Raw genomic sequence first — 18,669 nt, 5'->3', positions numbered from 1 at the left:
CGTTAGTGTGAAGAGTTTCAGTCTCTGGTATTTTGATGTCATAATGCCTCATTCCACCAGTGCCTAAGAGCCAGCCTCATCACTGATGTCACAATGACTTGATTGCTCTATACTTGGCTCACTTCTGATATTGTGATGTCATAATGCCTCATTCCACCAATGCCTGAGCCAACCTCATCAGTGATGTCACAATGGCTTCATCGCCCTATACTTGGCTCACTTCTGATATTGTGATGCCATAATGCCTCATTCCACCAACAAGAGCCAACCTCGTCAGTGATGTCACAATGGCTTGACTGCCCTATACTTGGCTCACTTGTATTACATATATGTGATTTTGGCATCTCTTTTTTCTTTAATCTAAGGGAGAATTTATCAACATGGGATACCAATAGGATTTTACTATTTTACTGTTAACCTCAATTATTTAGTAACTAGGTCTCATGACATAAAATGGGGCCTGTGATAAATAGCACGAGTCAGTGGTAACACATCTTAATGGTAGCCCATATCGATACCTATGCCCCCTACATTTCTATGCTTTCCTTATTAGTTACAGAGCCTGAACTCATTTGGCACTACTGATTTGGGGTAGGAAAAAAAAGGTGATCTAGAGTGCAACCCAAAGAGAGCACCTTTATAAAACCTAGACATCCCCAGGGGGACATGTAAATCCCAGCACCGATCTCACAGATCATAAATATACATTTGCCTTCTGAATTTGGAAATACACCTGTATTTTTGGTCCCTCCCAGGCCATACTACCCTTCTGAAATCCTACCAAAGTGGTTTCCATATTACATATAGGTACTTTCTCTCTCTAGTGGTCTCACAATCTAAGCTTTTCTACATGGGGCAATGGAGGGTTAAGGGCCCCTTATACAAAGGTGAGCTAGCGTTTTTAGCATGCGCTGTGTAGACATCCATAAGAATATTATGGGCGTCTACATGGTTAGCGTGCGCTCAGTTTTAACACATACTAAAAATGCTAGTGCAGGAGCAAAAGAGTAGGGGTGGACCAAACAATCTCTCCAGCCGATGGTGAGTTGAAGAAACTTTATTCAGCACCAAGTATGTACAGGACCCGACACGGGGCCGTGTTTCGACCATCTGCTTCAGGGTTCATACACTATATAATAAATAAATACATAGTAATTAAAATTAAACAATTCAAAACAAAAATAAAAACTTTACAGCTTACATAAAATAAACAATAATAATGATATTATAAGTAATAGCAATGATAAAAAAAACAATGACAATAATATAATGGTACAAATAAAATAAGTGAAGTAAATGGCATATTAAAATTAACAGAAGAAAATGTAAGGATGAAAAGCTGTAAAATATATCTGACATATGTAATAAGCAAAGGCAAGACTGACCTGATGATGAAAACCACAGAGTATAGGTGCGGAATAAGAGAAAAGTATCTGGTAACAAGATCTCATTGAAAAACAAAAAGGACAATAAGGAAATTAAAAAGGAAGAACATTAGAACACATAATAGTCAAGTCAAAATAGCGGAGAAAAGGGAGGGATGTGTAAAGACTAGAGATCTAATCCTATATAATAATTCTCACCACCAACGTTCTAATGTGGGACTGCCTGTGTCCGTGGCTCCTGGAGTTGCTGAGCTAGACTCCGTAGCCAGGATGATGTCACTCAAAGCTGATTCCCAGGCAGGGGGAGGAGTAGGGAAACACGCTCCATGTGTTTCCCTACTCCTCCCCCTGCCTGGGAATCAGCTGTCAGTGCGCCGCTCAAGCGGCGCATCAAAAAATTATAAGCACGGCACCACAGAACCCCCTCCCCCTCAGCGCATCACCCAAGCCCCCCCCAGGCACATCAAACACCCCCTCCCCCCAAAAGCACATCAAACACCCCCCTCCCCCGGGCACATCAACCCCCTCGCCACCCGCAGCTGTCACTGGTAACGCTCTCTGGCCGCTGCTGCTTCTCCTGTTGAACAGCAGCGGCCGCTACAAATAGAAAAAAAAACATAAATGTTTCTAAACCCAGCCCAAATCATTCGCAAATGCCCGAGTCTTAAAACGCAGTCTCTGCAGCCGCTCCTCCTCTCGCCTCCACGTCAGTGCCCCTAGAGTAAGACCCCGGAGGAGCGCAGCGACGTGACAGGCGAGAGGAGGAGCGGCTGCAGAGACTGCGTTTTAAGACTTGGGCATTTGTGAATGATTTGGGCTGGGTTTAGAAACATTTATCGCTTATTTTCTTTTTCTAGCGGCCGCTGCTGCTCAACAGGAGAAGCAGCAGCGGCCGGACAGCATTACCGCTGGAAGCTGTGGGTGGCGAGGCAGTTTGATGCACCGGGGAGGGGGGTCGCTGGACATGGGTGGCTGGGTGGCAGGGGAGAGGGAGGTGGGGAGGGGGTCCTGAGACCAGAGAGGTGGGGGTGGGGAGGGGGCCCGGAGAGAGGGGGGGTGGGGGCTCACACTCACTCACTCACTGCCTCTCACATACACTTTCTCTGATACACTCCCTGTCTATCACACTCTATCTCTCTGTCACACACACACAGTCTCACACGCACAGACACTTTGTCTCTCACACACTCTCTCTCTCTCTCACACAAACACACACATACGCTGTCTCTGTCTCTCTCTCATTCTCTCTCTGACACACACACTCCATCTCTCACACACACTCTCTCTCAAACATACACACTCCGAGGAAAACCTTGCTAGCGCCCGTTTCATTTGTGTCAGAAACGGCCCTTTTTTTACTAGTAATATAATGAAATGAATAATAAATAAATAAGTAAAAAAGTGATCTGAGGAAACCAATGTGTAGGCATATCAATACAAACAACGAAAGACGTGAGGTTATGAAATACAAATAAATAAATAAAAGACCCCCTAAGTGAGTTGCTCAGGGTGACAAGTAGCCATAGTGGGAATTGAAGCCAGTTCCCCTACTTCTCAACCACTGCACTAACCATTAGGCAGCTCACACTCTATTCCCAAAGAGGGTCACTGTTTTCTATTCATTTTCGATCCGTAACAACATTAAACAACATAGGAGGATACGTTGTCAACAATGTCTAAATGATTTTATTTTTTTATTTTTATTTGTTACATTTGTATCCCACATTTTCCCACCTATTTGCAGGCTCAATGTGGCTTACATAGTACCGTAAAGCTTTTCGCCAAGTCCGATAGAGAAACAAATACAAGGTTACGTTGTGGTCGGGTAAGGTAGGTGTGTTTCAAGCACAATGGGGGTCTGAGAGAGGGAAGGCTGTGCATAGTCCAGTACGATCATTGGTTTTGATGTGTTGCTGAGTGTAGGCATTTATGTTGGGTCGATAAGGTATGCTTTTTTGAACAGGTTGGTTTTTAATGATTTCCTGAATTCTGGTCGCCGCATCTCAAGAAAGATATAGTGGAATTGGAAAAGGTGTAGAGAAGGGCGACTAAAATGATAGCGGGGATGGGACGACTTCCCTATGAAGAAAGACTAAGGAGGCTAGGGCTATTCAGCTTGGAGAAGAGACGGCTGAGGGGAGACATGATAGAGGTATATAAAATAATGAGTGGAGTGGAACAGGTGGATGTGAAGCTTCTGTTCACGCTTTCCAAAAATACTAGGACTAGGGGGCATGCGATGAAACTACAGTGTAGTAAATTTAAAACAAATCGGAGAAAAGTTTTCTTCACCCAACGCGTAATTAAACTCTGGAATTCGTTGCCGGAGAACGTGGCGAAGGCGGTTAGCTTGGCAGAGTTTTAAAAAAGGGTTAGACGGTTTCCATAAACCGCTACTAAATGGAGTTGGGAAAAATCCACAATTTCGGGAATAACATGTACAGAATGTTTGTACGTTTGGGAAGCTCACCAGGTGCCCTTGACCTGGATTGGCTGCTGTCGGGGACAGGATGCTGGGCTCGATGGGCCTTTGGTCATTTCCCAGTGTGGCATTACTTATGTACTTATGTACTAAATTGTATTCACAGCTTTTGGTAGAGTGTTCCATAATTGTGTGCTTATATAGGAGAAGCTGGATGCGTAGGTTGCTTTGTGTTTGAGACCTTTGCAATTTGGGTAGTGGAGGTTCAGGCATGTTAAAAAAAACCCCAAATGAGCAGTTGTAGTTGACTTTTCTTTAAATTAAATACATATATACAATGTTACGCTGGTTATATATACAAAGCAGATAAACGATTTGAAAAAAAAAAATCTATCCTGTAGAGGATTAACAAACTTGGCTCTCATCTTGGTAAACACACATTTATTCTAATCTCTACATTTGAGTGATTTAGTTTAATGAAAACAATATCAAACTCTTCAGGCCATTATATGCAGCCATAACAATAAATCTGAGCCCATTTATGGTATGGTATTTGCCGTCTTAAAACCTTTCTTTCCACACCCTGACAAAACACAACAATTTCTACAGAAGGAATGAGACGAGACCACATACATACCGTCAATAAACAACTTTTTAAGTCAATGTATTGTCTATTCAGATAAATCTATAAGAACAGCGTACGGCTCTTTGAGTCAGTCTGCAAACTATTAAAACGAGCCAGACAAACTTAAATTATAATAAATTTGCAAATTATTAAGGCAATAAAACTGACAAAAAATGGAACTTCCTATAAATTGTAGTTTGGAATAGCTTTACAGAACAATTTGCAAAAGTACTCGCAGTGTCTGGAAAACATTACTTTTTTCCTCAAAGAGTTTGAAAGAACCCAAGCTGCGATTTCTACTCATCCAAAATCCACATAGCCTGGACGCAGGAATGCAGTAGGCCAGACTAACAATTCTGTCAGTGTACAAGAGGCCTTCTCTGGTTGGGCTCGATTCTGCAAAATTCCTTTTTACGGTGAAAAATCGATGCACTGAGCCTTTCGTGAGTGCTGTGAATGAAAATATTTGTGCTCAGGGTCTGGGATGGAGTGGGCGTGCATGTAGTATATCTCAATGCATCCTGTTGCCAAAACATAAAAACAGAGAAAATGATGGCAGATAAAGTAACGTGGAGGGGCATAATCGAACAGAAACGCCTATCTCCATGGGCGTTTATCTCCGAGAACGGGTCCGTGAAGGGGCGGACCGAATCGTATTTTCGAAAAAACATGGACGTTTATCTTTTTTTGAGCTGGGCGTTTTTGTTTTTCAGCGATAATGGAAACCGAAAACGCCCAGCTCAAAAACGAATAAATCCAAGGCATTTGTTCATGGGAGGGGCCAGGATTCGTAGTGCACTGGTCCCCCTCACATGCCAGGACACCAACCGGGCACTTTTACAAAAACAAAAAAAAAGGTAAAGGAGCTCCCAGGTGCATAGCACCCTTCCATTGTGTGTTGAGCCCCCCATATCCCCCTCAAAACTCACCGCCCACAAGTCTACACCATTACTATAGCCCTAAGGGGTGAAGGGGGGGGGCACCTACATGTGGGTACAGTGGGTTTGGGGGGGTTGGATGACTAATAAGCATTAAGCAGCACAATTGTAACAGGTAGGGGGGATGGGCCTGGGTCCACCTGCCTGAAGTCCACTGCACCCCCTAACAACTGCTCCAGTGACCTGCATACTGCTGTCAGGGAGCTGGGTATGACATTTGAGGGTGAAAATAAAAAGTTGTGAAACATCATTTTTTTGTGGTGGGAGGGGGTTAGTGACCACTGGGGGAGTCAGGGGAGGTCATCCCCGATTCCCTCCAGTGGTCATCTGGTCATTTAGGGCACTTTTTGGGGCCTTATTCGTGAAAAAACAGGGTCCAGGAAAAGTGCCCTAAATTCTAGCTAAAAACGCATACTTTATTCCCATTATCGGTGAAATGCGCCCATCTCTGTTCGGCAGATAACCACGCCCCAGTTCCGCCTTCGCCACACCTCTGACACGCCCCCATCAACTTTGTCCGCATCCGCGACGGAGTGCAGTTGAAAACGTTCAAAATCGGCTTTCGATTATACCGCTTTATTCGTTTTTGTGAGATAAACGTCCATCTCCCGATTTAGGTCGGAACTTGGCCGTTTTTCTCGTTCGATTATAAGCAGGATAGTAACATAGTAGATGACGGCAGCAAAAGACCTGCACGGTCCATCTAGTCTGCCCAACAAGATAAACTCATATGTGCTACTTCTTGTGTATACCTTACCTTGATTTGTATCTGCCATTTTCAGGGCACAGACCGTAGACGTCTTGCCCAGAACTAGCCCCACCACCCAAACACCAGCCCCGCCTCCCAATCTCGGCTAAGCTTCTGAGGATCCATTCCTTCTGATCAGGATTTCTTTATGTTTATCCCACGCATGCTTGAATTCCGCTACCGTTTTCATCTCCACCACCTCCCGCGGGAGGGCATTCCACATATCCACCACCCCCTCCGTGAAAAAATACTTCCTGACAATAGTCCTGAGTCTGCCCCCCTTCAATCTCGTTTCATGTCCTCTCGTTCTACCACCTTCACATCTCCGGAAAAGGTTTGTTCGCGGATTAACAGCTTTCAAATATTTGAACGTCTGTATCATATCACCCCTGTTTCTCCTTTCCTCCATGGTATACATGTTCAGGTCAGCAAGTCTCTCCTCATACGTCTTGTAACGCAAATTCCATACCATTCTCGTAGCTTTTCTTTGCACCGCTTCCATTTTTTTTTTACATCCTTAGCAAGGTACGGCCTCCAGAACTGAACACAATACTCCAGGTGGGGTGTGGTCTATCCAGTGTGCCCATCCAAGCTAACTTCTAGGGTCTATCGGGGTTTAAACGGCCTGGCTATGTTACCTGCAAATCAATGTAATTTTCTCATTTGCACTCCTTTTAAAGGACTTTTTCTTAATTGCCTGTTTTAGAATAGGGAAGCACGAAAAAAGCTGGATAAATTACACAGACCAGAGCAGTCCCTTGGATTCTACATAGCGCGCCTAGAGTTACGTGCAATTCTGCATGTAAATCTAAGCGTATTTAATTTATTTATTTATTACATTTGTACCCCGCGCTTTCCCACACATGGCAGGCTCAATGCGGCTTACATGGGGCAATGGAGGGTTAAGCAACATTCCATGTAGAAGTCGGCCTTGCAGATCACCAATGTGGCCGCGCAGGCTTCTGCTTCTGTGAGTCTGACGTCCTGCACATACGTGCAGGACGTCAGACTCACAGAAACAGAAGCCTGCGTAGCCTTCTACATGGAATGTTGCTAGTGGAATAGCAACATTCCATGTAGAATCTCCAATAGTAGCAACATTCCATGCAGAATCTCCAATAGTAGCAACATTCCATGTAGAATCTCCAATAGTATCTATTTTATTTTTGTTACATTTGTACCCTGCGCTTTCCCACTCATGGAAGGCTCAATGCGGCTTACATAGTAACAATATAAATAATTACAAAGTTGTAAGAAGAATATACAGTTTGTCGTAAATGCAGAACTAATGGGGTTAACGGATAAGTAAGTAAACAGAGGAGAAATTGGGTTCGGAAGAAAATGAGCGTTGGGAGATAGGCGTAGAAACATGGAAAAGAATGGATTAGGGATGGCAAAAGGATAATGGGAAACATGGTAAGAGTATAACCAGTGGCGTTCCTAGGGTCGCTGACACCCTGGGCGGATCACCGATACGCCCCCCCCGGGTGCAGCGCGACCCCCCCCGGCGAAATGACGGACACCCCCCCCAGGTGCATCTTTACCAGTTGGAGGGGTGCCGCGCGTCTGTCGGCAACACTCGTTCCCTGCTCCTGTTCCGGGGCAGAGGGAGCAGGGAACGAGCGTTGCCGACAGACGCGCGGCACCCCCCCCCAGCGGCGAAACAACGGAACCTTTTCCTGGCAAAACGATACCCCCCCCCCCCCGGGTGCATCTTTACCTGCTGGGGGGGTGCTGCGCGCCTGTCGACTTCACTCGTTCCCTGCTCCCTCTGCCCCGGAACAGGAAGTAACCCGTTCCGGGGCAGAGGTAGCAGGGAACGAGTAAAGTCGACAGACGCTCGGCACCCCCCAGTAGCCTGCACCCGGGGCGGACCGCCCCCACCCCCCCCCCCCCCCCCGGTACGCCACTGCGTATAACTTTTGTTAATAAGAATCATGTGGACAAGTTTTGGTTAAGTTGAATCGTTAGGGTAGGCTAACTTGAAGAGATGGGTCTTCAGTGCTTTTCTGAAGGGCAAAAGGCCGTTAATGGTATGGATAGGTCTTGGTGTGTAGATTAATTGTTTTATCGAGTTGTTAAGTGTTGTTAACAGCTCTTAACGAGCAAGAACGAGCACTAATTGGCAAAAAATAAAATTTTACGTGCGTCCATTGCTAAGCATATTCTGTAATGTACTGAGCCTAAATTCTAACGCGCGCAGGCAAAAAGGGGCGTGGTTAAGGGTGTGAAAATGGTCATTTTGTGGGCATTCAAAAAATCTACACACGTTGTTATAAAATATGGACCAGTGCGCGTAAATCTACGCGTAGGAAGTTACACCAGCTTTTCGTTGGCATAAACGGATGCACGTAGATTCAGTCCCATTAATTACGTCTAAGGGTATTTTAATACAATTAGGCATAATTGCCTAGTGCACATTCATTTTAGGCGCCATATATAGAATCGAGACCAGTATGTTGAAAGTCACTTTTATTCAAATGAGCCCTGATGTGCCAATTTTCGGCTTGCGCCTGCATCAGGTACACAAATTACAGGTAAATGAAACTCCTTGTCACTGAAGCCCAACAAAGGACACAAGTTACAGAGGGCCCTATGTGCACCCAACATGCACCAATTCCAAGTTACCACCTGGCTACCACGTGTGCCAGGTGGTAATTTCAGTTTCAGCGTGCGTCCCCTACGCACGCCAGAAAATAATTTTTATTTTCTGGTGCGCGGCGCTACTGGGCGGTAAAAGATATTTGACGTGCGTAGATCCTTTTCTGCCGGGTTAACGCGTGAGACATTACCACTAAGTCATTGGCTGGCAGTAAGGTCTCAGACCCAAAATGGACACGCGTCAATTTTCATTTTGCCGCACGTCCATTTTTGGTCAAAATTTTTAAAAAGGCATTTTTACAGGTGCGCCGAAAAATGGATCTGTGTGCGTCCAAAACATGCGCTTATACTACCGCAGGCCATTTTTCAGTGCACTTTAGTAAAAGGACCCCAGAATAAGGTCAGTTGGATGTGCAAAGTAATTCCATAATGAGGAGCTAATTTGTGTTGATGAGCAATAAAAGGCCATTAATGGTCTTAGTTGGTGCTCAACGGCATTCAACTCATGTGCCCAATCGGACAGCGAGACTGCTGCTGACATCACTGTGGGGGCTGGATCTCAATTCCTGTACCCAATCAGATAGCGGGACTGCTGCTGACATCACTGTGGGGGCTGGATCTCAATTCCTGTGCCCAATCAGAGAGCGGGACTGCTGCTGACATCACTGCAGGGGCTGCCTCTGCTGTCTCCAATGCTTCCAATCCCTGGGGGTGGACTTCCTCCAACTGTCACTGATTTTGCTGGACTTTTTCAACAAAGAGGCTGGGATGAACAGGCAAACCCTACTGGCTGTGGTTGAGTAGGTGAGTGGGGAGGAGCTAAAGAGGTTTCACAAGGAGCAGTGGGAGGGAGAGTGGGCACAGTAGAGCCCCTGATTAGTCATATTCAGCGTTGCCAGATGGGCAGTTTTCCCGCCCAATTGGGCGGTTTTCTGCAACCCGCCGCGTGAAACTTTTGCCCGCGGTGGGTTGCGTTTTTTTGGGCTGGTTTTGGGTTTTTTGTGCGGGTTTTGGGGCGGTTTTTCGGCCGGCGGGGGTGGGGCTAATGGTGACAGAGGCGGGGTTTGTGACGTTTTGGGCGGGGCGATGACAGTGGGGGCAGGGCTGATGACAGCGGGGGCGGGGCATGCTTTACACTTAGTACAAATCTACACCAACCTACCTCGGCAGCAATTCTTTTCACAGGGACCACTCAATCCGTAGTTCGTCTGCCTCCTCGTAGGTCAGTTACTTTATAATATCCACGCATACTATTCTTGTATCGTCATTTATATATTTTTCAAAGAAGCGTTTGTCCTGCGCTGGTCTCGCTTCGTTGCCTACCCTGCTCTTCTCAGTCACGCCCCGCATGCTCGTTTTAGTGAAATGAGCGTGCACGGCACGACTGAGAACAGGACAGGTAATGCAAGACCAGCATGGGACAAACACTTCAACTGGCGGGGGTTGGGGACCCCCCGCCAGCCAAGGTACCTTCATACAGTGGCGGTGGGGGGGGGGGGCGGAAGTGGCAGTGGGGGGGGGGGGGGCGGTGGCGGGAAGGCAGGCCAAAATGTGCACCCTTCACTTTGGGCCCCCTCTCGTCGAGGTCTGGCTACGCCCCTGTCAGCCAGTGTATGTTTAAATGCGTTGGTTTTTGTATACCATTATCACACAAGGCAGACCTTCTGAGAGCTGCGGGTGAAGTGTTTCTGGAGCTCGCTGACTTACTTTTTCTTCTGGTTCATAATGCCCCATACCAAACGGAAGGGGACCGTCAAGGCAGTAGCCTCGACTGCCAGGACATCGTCTCCGTCTCAGCAGACGCTCGATCGCTACACCATAAGGCCGCCTATTCAATCTACCGAGAGGGGCCCCGCTGCCGTTATGGGAGAAGACGCCCCTAGCGACCTGGGGCTTGAAGTATCGCTCTCCCCTCCGGAGGTCTATCCGCCGCCGCTCCGAGGGTATGTTTTAGATGCGTTGGTTTTGTATACCATTATCACACAAGGCAGACTATGTACAATTTGCACATTGTCTTAGCTTATGGAGGGAGAACTCAGCATGAACATATTGCTTCAAATGAAATCAGTGATCAAGAGGTCAGAAGGTATCACTGCGACATTTATTTAGGGATATTCTTCGGGCCTCCAGTGCGCGACTAGTAGAAACCCCCCCTAAAAGGCTTCTGCTGTAAAAGCAGATATTCAAGAGATATTCTTCAAGAGAGAGATTTAGAAAAGGCGGAGCTATCTTAGACGCCAGACACGTCCACAAAGACTAATTCATCTTTCAATTCACAACAGCAATCCTGCAAATCGGGAAAGGATTCCAAGTGGGCGGGGGTTTAAGATCCCGTGTTTGTTTGTTTTTTCCTGAATGGCACAGGGTCTCACAGCGCATTCCTTTAAACATGGAATTAGATTAATTTTATTTGCCAAAGTAGCTGAAAAATGTATTGAAGTCCCAGAGTTTGTACTGTGGCATTTTTACAGAAAATGAAAAGCAAATGCTCTAATATTTGTAGTATTTAATGCATTCCTTTTAGTGAAATAAAAAGCTTTTTGTTTTGTTTTCAAAGGATACATTTCAAGGGAATACAAGAATAATTCTCAAAGCAATTTACATAGCTAAAAATTGCTTTACAGACACCTATGCTAATCAGTGGTTTTGCCAAATTTGGTATTTTAACTTGTTAGGGGCCCTTTTCCTAAGGAACATAGAGGGGCATAATCGAACGGGGGCGCCCATCTCTAAGGGCGCCCATCTGTAAGGACGGCCCGGCGAAGGGGCGGGGAAACCCGTATTATCGAAACAAGATGGGCGGCCATCTTTCGTTTCGATAATGCGGTCGGGGACGGCCAAAACTCAACATTTAGGTCGACTTAAGAGATGGTCGACCTAAATGTTGAGATCGCCGAATTTAGAGATGGGCGACCTCGGTTTTCGCCGATAATGGAAGCCGAGGCCGGCCAGCTCAAAAACGACCAAATCCAAGCCATTTGGTTGTGGGAGGAGCCACTGAGGGGGGATAGTGCACTGATCCCCCCTCACATGCCAGGACACCAACCGGGCACCCTAGGGGGCACTGCAGTGGACTTCAGAAATTGCTCCCAGGTGCATAGCTCCCTTACCTTGGGTGCTGAGCCCCCCAACCCCCCCCCCTCCAAATCCCACCACCCACAACTGTAGAACAGTACCATAGCCCTTAAAGGGTAAAGGGGGGCACCTACATGTGGGTACAGTGGGTTTCGGGTGGGTTTTGGAGGGCTCCCATTTACCTGCACAAGTGTAACAGGTTCGGGGTGATGGGCTTGGGTCCACCTGCTTGAAGTGCACTGCACCCACTAAAACTGCTCCAGGGACCTGCATACTGCTGTCATGGAGCTAGGTATGACATTTGAGGCTGGCAAAAAATGTTTTTTAAATTTGTTTTGGGGGGGGGGGGGTGGGAGGGGGTTGGTGACCACTGAGGGAGTATGGGGAGGTCATCCCCAATTCCCTCCGGTGGTCATCTGGTCAGTTCGGGCACCTTTTCAAGGCTTTTCAAGGGGACCAAGTAAAGTTGGCCAAATGCTCGTCAGGGACGCCCTTCTTTTTTCCATTATTGGCCGAGGACGCCCATCTGTTAACCACACCCCCGTCCTGCCTCCGGTACACTGCCGATATGCCCCCATGAACTTTGGTCGTCCCCATGACGGAAAGCAGCAGAGAAACGGCCAAGTCGGCTTTCGATTATGCCGATTTGGCCGACCTTGAGAGAAGGCCGCCCATCTCCTGGTTTGTGTGGAAAGATGGGCGCCCTTCTCTTTTGAAAATGAGCTGGATAGGCACCTACATGCATACAACACGTGTCAAATTAGAACTACCACCCGGGTACCGCATGCCCCAGGCGGTAATTCCATTTTTGACGGGCATCCAAAACACGCGGTAAAAATATTTTCTATTTTCTACCACATGGCGCTTACCCGGCGGTAAACGGCAGTTTACGCATACTGACGATTACCGCCTGGTTAATTCGCGAGACCTTACCGCTAAGTCAGTGGGTGATGGTAAGGTCTCAGGCCGAAAATGGACACGCACTGGTTTTAATTTTGCGCACATCCATTTTCGGCCACAAATAAAAGGCCTTTTTTGCAGGCGCGCTGAGAAATGGACCCGTGCACATTCAAAACGCACACCTACACCTGCGCAGGCCATTTTTCGGCATGCCTTAGTAAAAGGGCCCTTCAGTGACAGAACTTACACGTGTACATGCCGGCCCATGTCCAGGGCACTGGCATTGAATATCCAGGCATACACAGCCAGAGAAAACCTAGCCTGTTAACTGCGATATTCGGCGCTTAACCAGCTAAGAAGAATCACATAAAGATAGGTCTGTGTTTTATGCAGACCTATGTATGCGGTTATCAAAGCAGGTTAACTGATGAATATTCAACTTATATGATCCAATAGCCAGTTGCTAGTGGGGGTAACTCACAATACTGCTGTTTTAGTGATACTCTGTGATACGTAAACATCAGATTACCAATTCAAACATTCACTTGTCAATACTGTAAAGTTTGGTTGACCTCAGTGATGACTTAATCCGCATCAGTGATGGAGGAAAATCCACCTGGGTGGATGGACAACGGAATCCCAGGGAATCAAATGTAGTGAACAAAAAACTGGGAAGTGGACCAAAAACTTCAGAGACTGGGACAGTAGGCTCAAATACAGAAACTATTTTATTAATGACTCGACGCAGATCTGTGTTTCGGCCACAGGCCTGCCTCAGGAGTCTCGATGGTGTATTCAACCAAGTAGGTCGATTTGCATTGAAAAAAAAACGAAACGGTCTTAAAAAAAGACCTTAGGGAAGTCTTTCGGTTTAAACTCGCAACACTGTTTACTGCACTATGTGATACGCTGTTGCGAGTTCAAACCGAAAGACTTCCCCTAAGGTCTTTTTTTTTATGACCGTTTCGGGTTTTTTCAATGCAAATCGACCTACTTGGTTGAATACACCATCGAGATTCCTGAGGCAGGCCTGTGGCCGAAACATAAATCTGCTTTGAGTCATTAATAAAATATTTTCTGTATTTGAGTCTACTGTCCTGTAATGGTATCAGTTTATTACTGAAATATGTAGCATATTTGCTGGATTATATATACACCAATATATTTGTGTATCTTTTGAAGATATATGTTTGTGCAGCTTTTGGAGAATAGTTTCATTTCAAGCCCCTCTCTCTCCATTCCTTTTTCTGGGAACTTCTCAGAGCAGGGATCACAAACACTTAACAAACACAAAAGAGCTTCCTCTGCCCTCCCACCTAACAAAAGATGGACTAAGGTGGACACCTGAATAAAACAAAGAACTCAGGAGAAGCATAAACAGGACATTTGCTTGTCAAAGGTATACCTGCCCCTCCCATCAGCTTCCAGACATGTGCAGAAAGGAAGGACTTGTAATGTGTATCTGCCCCAGAGACTGAACAGGACATCAAAAGAAAATCCAGACTGTAAGTCTCGTGATGTCATACCAGGACTCAGGGGTCGTGTGCAGACATGAGACCAAGATACCACAATGCTTTGCAAATGCCCAGGGGTCGTGTGCAAAAAAAACCAGGAAGCCAACAAAGATCCACATGGCATATCCTCCTGCAGCTTGCAAGATATAAAAGCAAAAGCTGTTTCCCAAGACTCAGATTCTCTTCAACTGCAAGCAAGATTCTCTTCACTGCAAGCAACTCAGATTCACTCACTGCAGAAGCCCTGATGCCTTGCTCCTGAAACATGTGCTCATCAATCAGCTGGACCACAGCATGCTTGTAACAAGGACTTGTAAGTTAACCTACCTGCTACTTTGTTCTATTTTATGCACAGATTACCTGTAAAGATCTTTTAAAACCTACCTCTTGTGTGCAAGTGTATATTAAATCAATCTTTTTGAAGCTGAGTATACTTAATTTATTTAATTTATTGCAATTATCACCTTTGGTGATTGGTGGAGAAATCAATATAAATACAGCACCTGCTCTTAAATTATAAGCAGTGGCGAGTTGCTCTAGAGCTATTTTCCCCAAAATAAATAATTTCTTGTAACAGTCCCAGTCTCTGAAGTTTTTGGTCTTCTTCCAACTTTTTTCTGCACTTCGTGCCACATCAGCGCCATATTGTTATATGAATGTAAGCTTGGATGGAGCTATTCCAGTTTATAGGCTGGAAAACTTTCAGTGCACATCTTCACTTAGGGGCCCGTTTCCTAAGCCGCGTAAGCATCTACGTGCACCTAACACACGCCAAAATGGAGTTACTGCCCGGCCACTGCGAGGCTCTTGCGGTAATTTTGCTTTTGGCATGTGTCCAATACGCACATCCGAAAAAAATCATTTTATTTTTGAGCGCGCCTATCAGGCTCGTGCCAAGTGGCATTGGACGCGCGTAGGTCATTACCGCCCAGTTACCACGAGAGACTTTGCCACTAGGTCAGTGGCTGGCAGTAAGGAGTCAGACCCAAAAGGAACTCGGAGAAGTTCTGTCGGCTCCGCTGACGGAAATCTTCAATGCTTCCTTAGAAACTGGAGTGGTCCCAGTGGACTGGAGAAGGGCGGATGTGGTTCTTCTGCACAAGAATGGAAGGAGGAGGTTGGGAATTACAGAACTGTCAGTCTGACCTCGGTGGTGAGTAAGCTAATGGAAACGCTTCTAAAGAGGAGGATTGTGAGATTTCTTGAACTAAATGGAATGCAGGACCCGAGGCAGCATGGCTTCACTAGTGGCAGATCGTGTCAGACGAATCTGACTGTCTTCTCCGACTGGGTGACCAAACAGTTGGATGTGGGAGGGGCGCTTGATGTGGTATACTTGGATTTCAGCAAAGCCTTTGACATGGTTCCGCACAGGCGACTGATAAATAAATTGAGTGCCCTTGGCCTGGATTGGCCGCTGTCGAGGACAGGATGCTGGGCTCGATGGACCCTTGGTCTTTTCCCAGTGTGGCATTACTTATGTACTTACTTATGTACTTATGTGTGGGACCTAGAGTAACTGATTGGGTAAAAAATTGGTTGAATGGTAGGAGACAGAGGGTGGTGGTAAATAGAGCTTGCTCTGAAGAAAAGGAGGTCGTCAGTGGAGTACCGCAGGGATCGGTCCTGGGGCCGGCTCTTTTTAACGTCTTTGTGAGCGATATTGCGGAAGGGCTGTCTGGTAAGGTTTGTCTCTTTGCAGATGATACTAAACTCTACAACAGGGTGGACACCCTGGAGGGTGTGAATGACATGAGGAAGGAACTAGCGAAGCTAGAGGAATGGACCGATATTTGGCAACTAAGGTTTAATCCCAAAAAATACAGGGTCATGCACTTGGGTCGCAAACATCCGAGGGAACGGTACAGTATAGGGGGTGTAGTGCTCCAGTGTGCAAAGGAAGAGCGGGACTTGGGGGTGATTGTGTCTGACAATCTTAAAGCTTTCAAACAGGTAGAAAAAGCGACGGCCAAAGCCAGAAGGATGTTTGGGTGCATAAAGAGAGGCATGACCAGCAGGAAAAAGGAGGTGATAGTGCCTCTGGTGAGGCCCCATTTGGAGCACTGCGTGCAGTTCTGGAGACCGCACCTACGGAAAGATATCAACAGGATGGAGTCGGTCCAGAGGGCGGCTACGAAATTAGTAAGCGGTCTTCAATGCAAAAATTATAGGGACAGAAACCCACTGTACCCACATGCAGGTGCCACCCTTCATCCCTAAGAGCTATGGTAGTAGTGTACAGTTGTGGGGGGGGGGGTTGGGGGGGCTCAGCACCAAAGGTAAGGGAGCTATGCACCTGGGACCTTTTTCTGAAGTCCACTGCAGTGCCCCCTAGGGTTCCCGGTTGGTGTCCTGGCTTGTCAAGGGGACCAGTGCACTACGAATGCTGGCTCCTCCCATGACCAAATGGCTTGGATTTGGTCATTTTTCAGATGGGCGTCCTCAGTTTCCATTATCGCCGAAAACTGGGGACGAGCATCTCAAAAACGACCTAAGGACGACCATCTCTAAGGTTGACCTAAATTTCATGATTTGGGCATCTTCAACCGTATTATCGAAACGAAAGATGGACGCCCATCTTGTTTCGATAATACTGGTTGCCTTGCCCCTTTACGGGGCCGTCCTGCAAGGGCGCCCTCATGAAAACCTGGGTGCCCCACTCGATTATGCCTCTCCACGTATCGAATAGCATATTTTACTTTTCGACTGAATACAAATAATGAAATATATTATTCGAATGAATTCAAATAATGGGCATTGAGCTTTAACATAACAAATAATAAAAGAAACAACGTGAAATCAGAGATCAAGTGTTTATTTAGAACACTATCCCCCAGACTCTATATATCACACCTAAATCCAAGCACTACAAATTGTGGCTCCTCCCACGACCAAAGGGCTTGCATTTGGCTGGGTTTGAGATGGCCGCCATTAGTTTCCATTATCGGCGAAAACCAATGACGGCCATCTGTAACGCCGGCGATCTCTAAGGGCGGCCCAAATGTTGAGATTTGGCCGGCCCTGACCATATTATCAAAACGAAAGATGGCCGGCCATCTTGTTTCGATAATACAGTCAGGTACGCCGCTTAACAGGGCTGTCATTACAGATGGTCGCCCTTATAGATGGCCGCCCCCGTTCGATTATGCCCCTCTATGGGTCCTTTTATAAAGCTGCGGGAGGGCTAACATGCAGGTAGCATGCACCAAATCAGGACTACCACCAGGGTAGTACATGCACCCAGCGGAAATTCTGAGTTTGGCGTACACCAAATCCCACGGTAGAAAATATTTTTCTATTTTCTACCACCGTGGGCGTTCCTGGCTGTAATTAGCAGCGTGGCCATGTTGGCGTGTGCTGCATGGTTACCACGCGGATAGCGTGTGAGCCCTTATCGCTATGTCAATGGCTGACGGTAAGGGCTCAGGCCGTAAATAGGCTCGTATTAGTTTTAATTTTTGTGCATGCCCATTTCCCGACCCATTAAAAAATGACCTTTTCTCAGCCACGGTAAAAAATGGCCCAGTGCACACCCAAAAGATGTGCCCTCTCTGCCGTAGGCTGCTTTTTACTGTGGCTTTGTAAAAGGACCCCTGGGTTAGGAAGGAAGCAGAAATTAATTAATTAATTAATTAATTAATTTATTTATTTATTTATTTGTAGCATTTATACCCCGCTCTTTCCCACTCGATAGCAGGCTCAGTGCGGCTTACAATAAGTGGGAATAAGGTGTATCAGAGATAATATAAAATATGGATACATCATTTAACAGAGATACAAATTGTATAGAGAATGAGAAGACGAAGGAATATGGGGGCAGGATAAGGTATGGTTAATGCTAGTGGTTTGGTTTAGAGATGTGGTTTAGGTAATTAGATTAAGTTGGGTCGTTCGAATAGGCTCGTTTGAAGAGGTATGTTCTCAGCAACTTTCGGAAGGGTAGAAGTTCGTTGGTTGTTCTAATGAGTCTTGGTATGGCGTTCCAGAGTTGACTGCCTATCCCAGCTGATATGCTAATGGCATTCATATTGTTCTCCTGGAGACACACCCAGCCAGTTAATTTTCAGGAGTACCCCAATGTATATGCATGAGATAAATCTGAATATATCAGTGACCCATTCTATGCAAGTCTTCTCCTGAATATTCATTCTGAATATCCTGAAAACCCCCACTGGCTAAATATGCCTTCAGGAAAGGATTGGGAAAGCCCGCTGCCCGGCATAAACCACTAAGAAATAAACAGAAATGCTATTTTTTAAATGAAAAATAAAAGAAAAATCTCTTCCCCTACAGGGGTGATATGATACAGACGTTCAAATATTTGAAAGGTATTAATCCGCAAACGAACCTTTTCCGGAGATGCTCAGGCAGTAGAACGAGAGGACATGAAATGAGATTGAAGGGGGGCAGACTCAAGAAAAATGTCAGGAAGTATTTTTTCACGAGAGAGTAGTGGATGCT

The sequence above is a fragment of the Microcaecilia unicolor genome, chromosome 2, assembly GCF_901765095.1.
Source record: "Microcaecilia unicolor chromosome 2, aMicUni1.1, whole genome shotgun sequence".
In the NCBI taxonomy this organism is placed as follows: domain Eukaryota; kingdom Metazoa; phylum Chordata; class Amphibia; order Gymnophiona; family Siphonopidae; genus Microcaecilia; species Microcaecilia unicolor.
This window is presented reverse-complemented; position numbering follows the sequence as displayed.